Genomic DNA, 12878 nt, shown 5'->3' on the forward strand with positions numbered 1-12878 from the left:
ATAACACACAGACACAGACAGCAGTGTGGTGATAGCCAGAGGGAAAGGGGGCGGGGGTAGGTGGAGGTGGGCAAAAGGGGGATAAATGGGTTAAAGGCATAACAATCCATCCAGTGCCCTATTCTAGAAAGTTTAGAGTTGTTCCATTTATTTCAGATAAGGCCATTATAACCCAACCTAATTCTAATTGAGTATATTTCTTGGAATTGAACTAAGATACATAATTCCTGACTTCAGGAAGTTTATAATCCAGTAGAACAGACAGACAAGTATGAAACAGTAGAATGAGTTCTGAGATAGAGGTAAGCCTGAGCACTATGAGAGCACAGTGAAGAGACATCCACTTTAAGAAACCCTCCCTAGCCAGTTTGGCTCAGTGGTTAGAGTGTCAGCCCGAGGGGTAAAGGGTCACAGGTTCAATTCCGGCCAAGGACACATACCTCGGTTGCAGGCCAATCCCCAGCCCAGGTTAGGGTGTGTGCAGGAGGCAACCACCTGACATGTCTCTCTCACATCAATGTTTCTCTCTCTCTCCCTTCCACTCTCTCTGAAAAAGCAATGGAAAAATATCCTCAGGTGAGGATTTAAAAAAAAAGAGAAAAACTATACACAAAATTAAATCATCATCATCGTCGTCCTCATCATCACCCTTGCTCTGGATCCACACATTATTGAGTCACTAGATCCTGACTTTCTGACTTGGAAATATCTTAAATCTGTGGCCTTTAGTTCACCGTCATTGCCACTGCCTTAGTTCAGGCCCTAGTCATTTTTATCTAGACTATCACAGTGAACTCAAAACTATCTTGCCTCTAATCTCTTCTCTCTATCTCACACACTGTAACCAGATTATCTTTTATAAAAACCCAAATCATTGTTATTTCACATCCCTTCTTAAAACCCTTCAACGGCTCCCTGCTTCTAAGAGAATAAATTCATACTTGAGAAATGTATATGAAGCTCCGGCTTGAAACTACCTTTTCAGTCTCCTCTCCTGCACTGTCCTGGCTTTGCTGGCTCGCACTTCCAAGCTTTCACTTAACAACCTGAACACCTGTCTGCAGCACTGCCTCACTGTATCCTCATGTCTGTTCATCTGGAAACTTCCCATTCACATTTCAAGACCTAGTTCAATTAAGCTCCCTCCCTTTTTTTTTTTTTTTTAATATATCGTTATTGATTTCAGAGAGAGGGAAGGAGAGGGAGAGAGAGAGACAGAAACATCAATGATGAGAGAGTCATTGATCGGCTGCCTCCTGCAAGCCCCTGATTGAGGATGGAACCCGCAACCCGGGCATGTGCCCTGACCAGGAATCGAACCCCGATCACCTGGATCCTAGGTTGACACTCAGCTGCTGAGCCATGCCCAGCCGGGCAAGCTCCCTCTTAATAAAGTCTCTTTATATTTCTCTAGTAGGGATAGTCTCTAAATTTTTTGTCCTACTGCATTTTGTACACATCAAAACTGTCCTCTCATTTTACTCTAAGGACTTTGTTTACGTGTGTCTAATCCTGGACTGAGTCCTGGTGAGTAGTGAGGAGGTCTTTTCATCTTTGTATCCTATGCCATTTCCTTTCCCCCTTTTCCTTTCCTTGTGGCTTAGCACAGGACCCGGCTCACAGCAGGTTCTCAATAAACATTAGCTATTATCATCATAATCATCATCATCAACATGAAATATTTAAGTTAGTTACTGCTAAACTACATGGTACATTTAGCATGAAGCCAACTCAGAACCTTCTCTTCCAGGGAGCAAGAGGTCCAGACCTGCGTAGGACCCTATTACCTTTGACCATCTAGTACCATGCCAGTGATGGGGATATCTCATAGAAATGAAAGTTAACTAAATAAATTAATAATCAATACAAAGCATCTGAGACACACAACTTTCTACCTTTCGTTCTGTCGTGTTACTCTGTACACCATGCTGAAGAGGTAACAAGGTTGATGGTGTTTTGGTAGGAATCTTTATAAAACTATGAGAATGCCGAACTGATCCTTGAAGTACATGAAAGAGAAATCACATAATTTTGAAACTTTATTGAAGTATAATTGAAGTACAATAAACAAAAAATATTTAAAATGTACCATTTGTTTAGTTTTGACTTATGTATAAACCCGGGAAACCATCATCACAATCAAGACAGGGAATCAGATGGGACTTCATATTTTCCTTCCCTTGGGCCTTGGTTGCTCCAGATAACGGAGGTTAACATGGAGAGAAAAGAAAAACTATTTTTCTGCTTCCCATTTAGGACTCTAGAAAGAGAACTCTTAAGCTACATCCCACCCCTGCCTCCTCCTCATCTGGGCATGGGCAGAAACTTTGCAACACAGTGTGATCAGGCATAGCAAGGCTTTCTCTGAGGTTTTGATTTCTTTTTTTAAATTCCAGATTTATTGAGGTATATAATTGATATATAAAACTGTAAGATCATTAAAGTGTACATCGTAGTGATTTGATATATTTATACATTGTGAAAGGATTCCTTCCATTTAGTTAATTAACACATCCATCACCTCATATATTTATCTTTTTTGTTGTTGTTGAAAACATTTTTTATTCTCTTAGCAAATTTCAATTTTACAACACAGTGTTATCAACCATAGTTACCATGTTTTACGTTAGACACTCACACCTTATTTGTCTTATAGCTAAAGATTTATACCCTTTCCCAGGCTCTCCCTATTTTCCTTTTAGGTTATGCTTTAAGCCACTCTTGATCCCAGTGTGGTGTGCACATGGCTCAGGGAGGGCTGAGAGTGTAACTGGGGAGCTTGCCAAGGGAGTCACTATAGTGGAAGTGAGAGGGCTCCACTGTGAGTGTTATGGAGCAGTCCCCAGAACTCAGGGGGGATGGGACACCACAGCGCTCTACTAAGTCCAGGGAGACCAGACCCTGAGTCACTGCACCAGTGGCTGACTTTACCTGTGAATGCTAATGGGCAAAGCACTACCTCAATGGAGATAAGGGCATATCTTTGGAGACCAGAGGAGGCAGAAGACATTTCATTCGTGCACCTTGACTTTATTCTACCTTCATGAGGTCATGGAAGCCAGTATTTTCCAAACCTTTTAATGTGGATATAAAAGCACTAGAGATCTTGTGAAAATGCAGCTTCTGGTTAAGTAGGTCTGGGATAGGGCCTGAGAACCTGCATTCTGATAAACTCCTAGGTGAAGGACATAAGCCACATCTCTTGCCCCTGACATCTGGACACCATCTTTGAGAAAGAAGAAGAATGATAGGGAGCTGGAAGTCTGTGCCATTTTGGAGATCTAGAGGAGGGGAACCTGGAGGACTACATCAGAAATATCAATGACTGAGCCAGAAAGCCAAAAGAGGAAACTTAGATCCAGCAAACAGTGCTAATCCTACATGTGTTCAAGTGGCCTACTCCAGAAGTAGGTTGAAATTTTAAAACAACTACTATTCAGTTGGGCTGCTCTAAAAAGAACAGGGGAACAAGGGTGGGCAACACTGATGGCATGCTCCACTGCTGGGGGAAATATGTGGCAGAATAAAATATTTCTGCCCCCAGTGAAGTGACAGAAGTTAGTTCAGGCCTGAAAAGTCCAAAACCTAAGGAAGGGCAGAGTTTTGAGAAAGAGCATCAGTTGTGTTTGTCCTCATTAGGTCCCTAGGGCCACAGGCTTCAGAAACATCAGTAGCACCTTCAGTCAGAATCTGCAAAGATGATTCTCCGGTTGCAACCACTGAGATGCAGGTAAAAGCTTCCCTGAGGCATAACTGCTGGTCAAGGAGTGGCAGCAGAGGCAGTGAGGCAAATGCTAAAAAATGCCTTCGGATCTTGCTGGGAATGGAAAAGTACAGAAATGAGATCAAGAGCAGGGGGCTGCGGAGAAGACAGGACTCTGAACCGGGCTTGCAGGGCTGTCAGCCGCAAAATGCGGCCTGCCCTGTTCATAGGTGTGTGGAGACAGTGACAGGAGCCGAGTGAGTGGGAACCTAGTCCCAGTGGCAAGAAAGGATGTAGCAATGAGGAAGTATTACTCAAAACTGGTCACTCGCATCAGAAGACAGAGGCTTCGTCTGTATTAGAAGCAGGAGAGATCAGTGCCAAATCCAGGCTTCCCACCAATTACTATTTTAGAATTTCTAATTGTAACATTTTAATTACGTCTTTGTCTTTGGTATAATTTCAGGTCACTGGCAGTGTCACTCATTTTCTTCCTTTTTGGAGAAGAAGCTTAAAGAGACCCAATAAAATATTTATTTTTAATAGGAGTGATGACAAAGGTATCCAAGACAGGTTCTATACATCCTTTTATGCCCAACAGGTGGAGAGCCATATGTTAACCTATATATGGGGTTGTGGGGAGGAACTGGAGAGGATAGGTTGTGGTTCTCAATGGGACATGATTTTGTCCCCCAGGGGACATTTGGAAATGTTTGGAGATATTTTTGGTTGTTACAAAGTGGGGCAGTTGCTCCTGACATCTAGTGGATAGAGGCCAGGGGTGCTGCTAAACATCCTACAATGCACTGGACAGTCCCCACAAAAAAGAATTATCTGGCCCAAAAAGTCAGTAGTGGCAAGGTTATGAAATTCTTGGATAGAGAGCTGTGATGGGGACTTGTCTAGTTAAAGCCACACTTGGGGACACAGAGTTGTCTCCTAGAAGGGAAAAACTCTATCCCTCCATCTCGCTCAAGAACATGGCCTTTTCACTGTGTGGGGACGCATACCAGCATAGTGACTGTGTTGGACGACCTGTAAGCCACAGTGGCCATGACAATTCTTGGTTGTACCTCAAAGCCTGGCAGAGGCACCCATATTCATATACCTCATCTGTGAAAGAGGTGACTACAGATTCCGTTTCTAATCATTTAGAGACAAAAGGATTCCAGACGATATGTGTGCTGACTGGGTTTTCATTAGTTATAAGATACGCACCCCTGGGTGTCCACACGGGGGAAGGTGGCAGCCTTATTATAGTGGTATAAGTCCACTCCACATGTGCAAAGGACATCTTTCTTCTCCTGGCACCTCTGTAATATTGTGACAGTAGAATGACGATGTCTATTTCATAATAAATTCCTTTATATTTTCTTTTTCAAAAAGCATTTGAGGTGGCCACTGTTTGAGATGCCTGCCTGAAACTTTCTACTGGAAGGAAAAGTTAACAGCTGCAGATGGAGCAATATAGCCGCTAAAGTGATTTATTATCCCAGAGGCAGGATGTTACAGCCTCATCATCCCATTGAACTGAACTGTGACCTTTTCCTACTGACCCCTCCCCTTCTTAAACCTTTCATTTCTTCCTCCTCATATTGTCTATTCTTCCTGGCTCATCCTTTTTAAAATTTCTCTTGCACACATTCACTCTCTCATTTTTAAAAAAAGTATTTTCTTTTCTGCTCTCCTTTTAAAACTTCCTTTTCTCTCTCTATTCCTTTTCCCTCCCCTTCCCTTCCCCAACCTATTCCATCCCATCCCATCCCACCCCCTTTCTTTTTGCTATTTACTTACCACATTTTTAAAGTTTTCATTTATTCTCTTTCCCTTTCTAACTCTCCACTTTTACTTACTATTTACTGATTTCTACTTTTTCAAATAAGTTTTATCTATCTACCTATGCATCTATCTATCATCTATCTATCTATCTATCTATCTATCTATCTATCTATCTATCTATCTATCTATCTATCTATCTATCTATCAATCATCTATCATCTATCATCTATCTATCATCTATCTATCTATCTATCTATCTATCTATCTATCTATCTATCTATCTATCTATCATCTATCTATCTATCTATCTATCTATTTATCATCTATCTATCATCTATCTATCTATCATCTATCATCTATCTATCATCTATCTATCTATCATCTATCATCATCTATCATCATCTATCTATCATCTATCTATCTATCTATCTATCTATCTATCTATCTATCTTCTATCATCTATCATCTATCTATCTATCTATATCTATCTATCTATCTATCTATCTATCTATCATCTATCATCTATCATCTATCTATCTATCTATCTATCTATCTATCTATCTATCTATCTATCTATCATCTATCTATCCACACATCCACACACCTACCTAGCTATTTATCCATCTTGATTGTATTGTCTTTTTTATTGACTCTCTCATTCTACCTTTTCCAGACATTCTTCTTTAGATTAAAAAAAAAAAAAATCCACTTTTTAATTATCTATCTGATACCATTATAATAATCTGGTTATTATTATTATTTTTTTGTTAATCCTTACCCGAGGACATTTGTTCCATTGATTTTTCAGAGAGAGTGGAAGGGAGGGGGATAGACAAAGAGAGAAACATGAATGTGAGAGAGACACATTGATTGGTTGCCTCCAGAATGTTTTTTAATCCTCACCGGAGGATATTTTTTCCATTGCTTTTCAGACAGAGTGGAAGGGGGAGAGAGAAAGAGAGAGAAACATCAATGTGAGAGAGATACATCAATTGGTTGCCTCCCGTACAAGCCCCAACCAGGGCTGGGGATCAAGCCTGCAACCGAGGTACATGCCCTTGACCAGGAATCGAACCCAAGACCCTTCAGTCTGTAGGCCAATGCTCTAACTACTGAGCAAAACCTGCTAGGGCTGGTTATTATCTAACAGGAAAGAAGGGAAAACTACATCATGTAGACATGCCATTTATACAGCTTTGCTAATTCAACACTCTCCAAGTCTGTCCCCTGCTGATCAGTGGGGGAAGGGACTGGACAATGGCAAATTCTTTTTTCTTTTTGCTGCTGTGATTGGGTGTTTTCTGTTACCTTGCCTTCCTAATCACTGATTCCATTCTTTGCTTCATCCAACCTACTGTTTATTCCTTCTAGTGTATTCTTCATTTCTGACTGGTTCTTTTTTACACTGTCTGTATCCTTTTTCATGCTGCTGTAGTTCTAAGTTTCTTGAGCATCCTTTTAACCATTTTTTTTAACTCTATATTTGATAAATTGCTTGCCTCCATTTCATTTAGCTCTTTTTCTGGAGATTTCTCCAGTGCTTTCATTTGGGTCATGTTTTTTTTGGTCTCCCCATTTTGGCTGCCTCTTTGTGTTTATTTCTGTGTATTTAGGTAGAAGTGCTATGACTGCCAGTCTTGGTAGGGTGGCCTACGTAGTAGGTTTCCTGTGGAACCCAGTGGTACAGTCTCCTTGATCACCTGAGCTGGGTGCTCCAGGAATATCCCTGGTTATGTGGGCCCTCCTGTTGTAATTAAGTCTTGATTGCTATTGGCCCGTTCATGTGTGGGGTCAACCCTCAGGCGGGCTGACTGTGAGGCTTAATCCCGACCATAGTATATGCGCTGCTGTGCAGGTGCTGGCCATAAACAGCAGAATTCACCTCAGGGGGTCTGGTGCCTGCCAAGATCTCCCTTTGAATATTACACTTGTGAGTTAATTAGATCCTGCTCTGATGTTGTCTGAATCTGTCCAGTGGGTGTTCTTTGTTCTGGAACCTCTTGAGAGAAATGCTGATGCAATCCAATGTTACAGTCACCAGGAGGTGAGTGTAACATCCATCTGCTCTGCTGCCATTTTGGATTCCCTCTGGCTACTCTTTTTTTAAACTTCATCTTATTTATCTACTTTCTCTTTATGTTTCTTTTGTCTCCCTTTTCCTCTCTCCTTTCCCTCCCTTCTTTCTGTTTTTCTTCTTTCTTACTGGCTCTTCTTTTGTAAAGTCTGTTTATATTTTCTTTCTCTCTCTTTCTTTCTTTCGTTCTCTTTTGTTACTTTTTAAAACTTTATCTTTCCTTATTATTCTATTCTTTTTCTCCCTTTTGCTGTCTTTAATTATCCTCCCTTCATTTACCTGTTTTTCTTTTATGCTTAATTTCCATATCCTCTTTTACTTCCTTTTTTACTACATCCTTTCCCCCCTATTCTCCTCCTACTAATGTGTCCTTTTGTTGCATTCAGCCTATTTTCCTTGTACTGCTTTTCCATAGCAGCTTCTCTTTTTTAAAGTCTACTCTATTTTATCTATCTTTGTCTTCTTTTACTGACTTTTCATTTAAAATATATATATATATATATATATATATATATATATATATATCTTTACTGATTTCAGAGAGAGGAAGGGAAAGGGACAGAGAGAGATAGAAACATCAATGATGAGAGTCATTGATTGGCTGCCTCCTGCACGCCCCCCACCGGGGATCAAGCCTCAATCTCCTAGATCATAGGTCGAGCTCAGCCAGCAGGGCCTGACTTCTCATTTTTAATATCTCTGTCACTTCACCTCCCAATTGTATTTGATTTTCTTACTGTCTACTCTTTTATTTTTATTTATTTATTTTTTTTTAACAGAGTCCAGCTTTTTATTGAATGTGTTACAAGAGGTTTCGTCAAAGAGGCCAATGCCTGTGTCATCACCAGGCTGCTCAGATTCTTCTTTCTCTGCTTCTACTTTCTTCCCCTCAGCTGGGGCAGCAGTGGTGGAGGGGGCAGGATCTCCTGCTGGTGCAGCACTAGCTGCTGGGGGGGTCCACCAGCTCCTACTTTGCAGATGAGGCTCCCAATGTTGACACTGGCCAGCGCCTTTGCAAACAAGCCTGGCCAGGAAGGCTCAGCATTTACACCAGGTGCTTTAATGAGGGCATTGATCTTACCCGTCACCGTCACCTCAACATCCTGCAGGATAAGGGCCCAGCAGATGCAGGCGAGCTCCGAGATGGAGGCCACAGCCTGGGAGTGTTGTGGCGAGTGCTGCCTGGAGCGGTGCCAGTCACCAGGTACAGTGAGGGCCTCACCCCAACGCAGCCTTAACTTTCTCAGAAGAATCAAGCACCTTACCAGCAGCTGGGGAAAGGGGACTGGTTACTCTTAAATTCTTCTCTCTCACTCTCACATTCTCTCTTCTCTTTTACTTTATCCCACTGACTTATCCTTTTTAAACTTTCTTACCTACCTCCCTCTCCTCCTTTCTCCCTTCCCCTTTGTTCTTTGTTCCTGTATCTCCCCATCTTTTTCTTGCTCTGTTTCTTTCACTCTCTTTTATTTGCCTGCTTGCCTTTCTTCCTCCTCCCTGTCTCTTATTGGTCTCGTTTCTTTGCCTTTGTCTTCCTCCTACTGCCTCATTCAGTGTGTGTATTTTCTTACTGATTTATTCTGCTCAATTTTCTTTCTTTTTCTTTCTTATCCATTCATTCTCTTCCTCTCCCTCTCCCATTTCATTTATTTTGTACCATCTTTCCAATGCTGCTTCTTTTTAAAACTTTTTCTTACATTTTTTTCTATTTCTATTTCTTAGTGTATTTTAAATGTCTCTTATCTCCTTTTAAAAATATTTTCATGTTTTCTTACTAGCTTGCTCTCTTTCTGCTCTGTATAATCTTTTCTTAACTTCAGTTAAAATTTTTTCTTCTATTTTTTTCTTGCTTTGCTTCCCTCATTATTTCAATCTATCTTTTCAGAAATGTTTTCTCTTACTGGCTCCCTCTCTCTCTTTCTCTCTCTTCCTCCCTCCTTCCCTTCCCATCTCCCTTCCTCCCTCCATATGGAGAGAGAGATGGTATGTTTGAATGACAGATATATATATATCTGTTCTCTTTTGCTCTCTCTTTGTCACATCTTTTATTATTATTATAATTATGACTCTTATTGGCTCCTTTTAAAATCTGCAGTAAAGGCAGTCTTGTCTACTGAGGTACTTCATAGAAGCATATATTATAATGTATATAATAATATGTGTATGTGTGTGTGTACATTCTTTATAACTTGAGCTTAACTTGAAAGTTCCTTGGACAGTGCTTGGCAGAGCTAGTGTGAGCTTTTAGGGTTTCCCTTTGCAAGAGCCTTGTGATCTCACTGTATAAGTTCATAGAGGGGTTTTACAAAGCCACCAATATTTAATATATAGATATGCATCATCTACTCAGCTACTTTATCTTTTTCTCTCTCTCTTACCTTCTGATTTATCTTGTCCTTTGCTTTCAAATATACTTCCTTCCAGCCTCTCTCTCTTAAGGTCATTCCTTCGCATTTTTTGTAAATGATAAGTGAGTTTTTTCTCTAGAAGTATATGCTTCTAAAATATTAAAAATAAATATTTAATATATTAAAAATTTTAATATTAACTTGACACTAGAAATGTAAAAACAGATAGTTCAAATATGATAGTATATTTGAAAGGAGCCCTTATTCCTGTCTTGAGATTTCTAAAGTCATAATGACTACAAAGCTAGGAAGGTAGTAAGGGTAAGTTTACTTTTGTCCAGCATGAAGAAGAATATATTTTAACAACTAGATCCAATTTAACTAATTGCCCACATTCTGGAGGCTAGTCCCATTTCAAATCAGCCCTTGAAGTGCAGGTTCAGACCAGGCTGGATCTCTATATCAGTAGTATTGCCATGGGTTTAGGCCTCTTCTGACAAGTCACACTTTAAAATATCGAAATTGGCAAAAAGCCTTTCCTTAAATAGCCCAAGTTATTAATAAAGGCTCACTCTACCTTCTGGTGAGCCGCTTCACTGATTTTTTGACGTTGTTTCTCAACTCTTGCTTCTCTTCTTACCTCTTCTTCAATCTTTGTCAGAAATGACATTTCTTTTGTTCTCCAGTCCTTAGAAGCACAATGTTACTGTGGTCAGCAGTGAATTCTCTTTCATAATCATTTTTTGGGTATTTTGACAATAAGCAAATTAGGTTAAATCAAGGTACTTACAGAAATATGGTGAACCATAATGAAAATATTACACTGATTTTAGAATGGGCTTGTTGGTGGATGCAATGGAATGGCAAAAAGGAAGGAAATTTTCTGCTATTGGAAACGTAATTCAAGCATAAGCCTGGCTCCAAACTGGATCTAAAAAGATGCTGGCAAGGAGATTTTCTCTTATGGACTCAGGGTGGTATATCATATATAATCTGTTGCCCTTAAATGTATTTTGACAGAGAAGCTAAACAAATAGCCTTTCTTAATTTTTAGGAGTGAGAATGCAGGCATCAATTACTTTTCACTAGAGTTAAATCCTAAAACTTTAGGAGCAGAGGAGGTGTGACTATAATGCAATGGATATATAATTTGTAGTATCAATTTCATTACGTTAAGTAACAGCTTTTCTATTGTAACAGTGATAAAAAATTAATAGTGGTCTATTATTTTTTAAAATTAGATTTATTTTAATAGTGGTTTATTTTTTATTCCTGATAACTTCAGCAATAAAACTTTAAAAATCATATATATTAGGCAAGTATCAGAAATACCAAGGAGCCCCTACTCATCCTTGATGATGCCCTAGACAGTGTAAGGGTAAAGATGTCATAATTATTCCTGTAGAACCTGTTTCTTATTATGATCAAAGCTCACTCAACCAGAAAGTTCTAAACCTCTTTCAGGTTTGGCCTAGCTAAGGACGGGGTGGGGAGTGTTAGGCAGAGGACTTAAAATGTGTGCAATGTGAGTGCAGCACAGTGAATTACTAACAGTACTGATTCAGTGCTGAGTGAGATAGTGTACACCAAGGGTAATGTAAATTCTAAGGAAAGATAATTGGGGGGGTGACACTTGGGAAAGAGTTAATATAGTAGCTCTTGAAAGATGGCTCAAATTGAAGGTCAGGAAGGAGAGGAGGAGAGTCCATGCTAGATGCACAAAAGCACAGAAGTAGGAATTAGCATGGTATGTGTGGGTAGATAGAAAGACCCCAACCTTTTGAGCTAAGGCTCTGGGTTGGAGGTAAGGCTGAACTGGGAGGCTGAAGCATATCATGAGGCCTTCTACCATTAAAGTGACGTTCAGACATTAAACACCTCAACTCATTTCATTTCACTTGGTATGTGAAATTGAAGTGGACTCAAAGCAAAACCACAGCAGTGTTTCAAGTTTAAAATAGCAAGCTGAAAAGGGTAAAGAACATCACATAAGCACTACTCAAACTTAGTTTAGCTTTTCACTTATATTTATAGTGTAGAATCCATTATTGCTTCCTGGGAGAACAGGCAGTTTGTCCCCAAGAGGCAGATCTAATAGATGACATGTTCCTACCTCTGTAATGAGTTTTTTTCTCAAGCTCTGTCAAATACAATGAGAAAGTCTGTCTTTTTTCCTCGAACTAGTCTTTTAGTTTAGACCATTCTACTCATACGTCGGTGAGCTAATACATCCAAATAAACCAAGGAATCACACAGTCAGGGTTGAAAGAACCCAGCCTGTCAACAACCCGGAAGGCTTCCCACCTTCCCGGTTCACCGGCCCTCTCTCGGTCGGGCCCGTGGCTGGCCCTGGCCAGGGAAACACCCCGGCGGCCACAGGCTGCCCCGCACCTGCCGGCCGGGATCCGAGTGTCCAAGGACCCGCCCCTTGCCCCGCCCCGCCCCGCCCCGCCCTTCAGAGGTCCCGCCCCTTCCGCCAGCCCGCCCGGGAGCCGCGAGGAGGAGGAGGGCCGCCGACTGGCCGCCACTCACGATGCCACACTGCTTCGCGTCGTCAGTTAGACTGCCGGCGGCCGCCTTAGCGTGGGCAGCCTTACGGCAGTCGCTGAGGTGCAGATCCATGGCCGGCCATCAGCCGCCGGGAGCCCAGGGGCTGTGCGGCAAGCCTCGGTCCTCCCGCCTCTCCATGCGCACCCGCACAGCTCTGAGCCGGGGCAGGTGGTTGCCCTCGCGGCGTCCTTCAGGCCACGCCCCTTACAAGCCAACCCCTGTTAGGCCACGCCCCTTATGTGCGAACGCGCCCTTTAGGCCACGCCCCTCACATTCGGCCAGCGAGGACCGACCTCTGACGTCCTCAGTCTACGTCTACTCACCGGCAGAGGAGAGGAGAGGAGAGGAGAGGAGAGGAGAGGAGAGGAGAGGAGAGGAGAGGAGAGGAGAGGAGAGGAGAGGAGAAGGGAGGAGAGGGGAGGGG

The 12878-nt window shown here is 41.6% G+C and overlaps 1 pseudogene; it reads right to left on the reverse strand.

The window, feature by feature from the left end:
• Nucleotides 1-8263: 8263 nt before the first annotated feature.
• On the reverse strand, nt 8264-12526 carry LOC107526111 (uncharacterized; annotated as a pseudogene).
• Between the last annotated feature and the right edge of the window lie 352 nt (nt 12527-12878).

Source organism: Miniopterus natalensis, chromosome 1, assembly GCF_054644295.1.
Source record: "Miniopterus natalensis isolate mMinNat1 chromosome 1, mMinNat1.hap1, whole genome shotgun sequence".
NCBI classification, from domain to species: Eukaryota; Metazoa; Chordata; class Mammalia; order Chiroptera; family Miniopteridae; genus Miniopterus; species Miniopterus natalensis.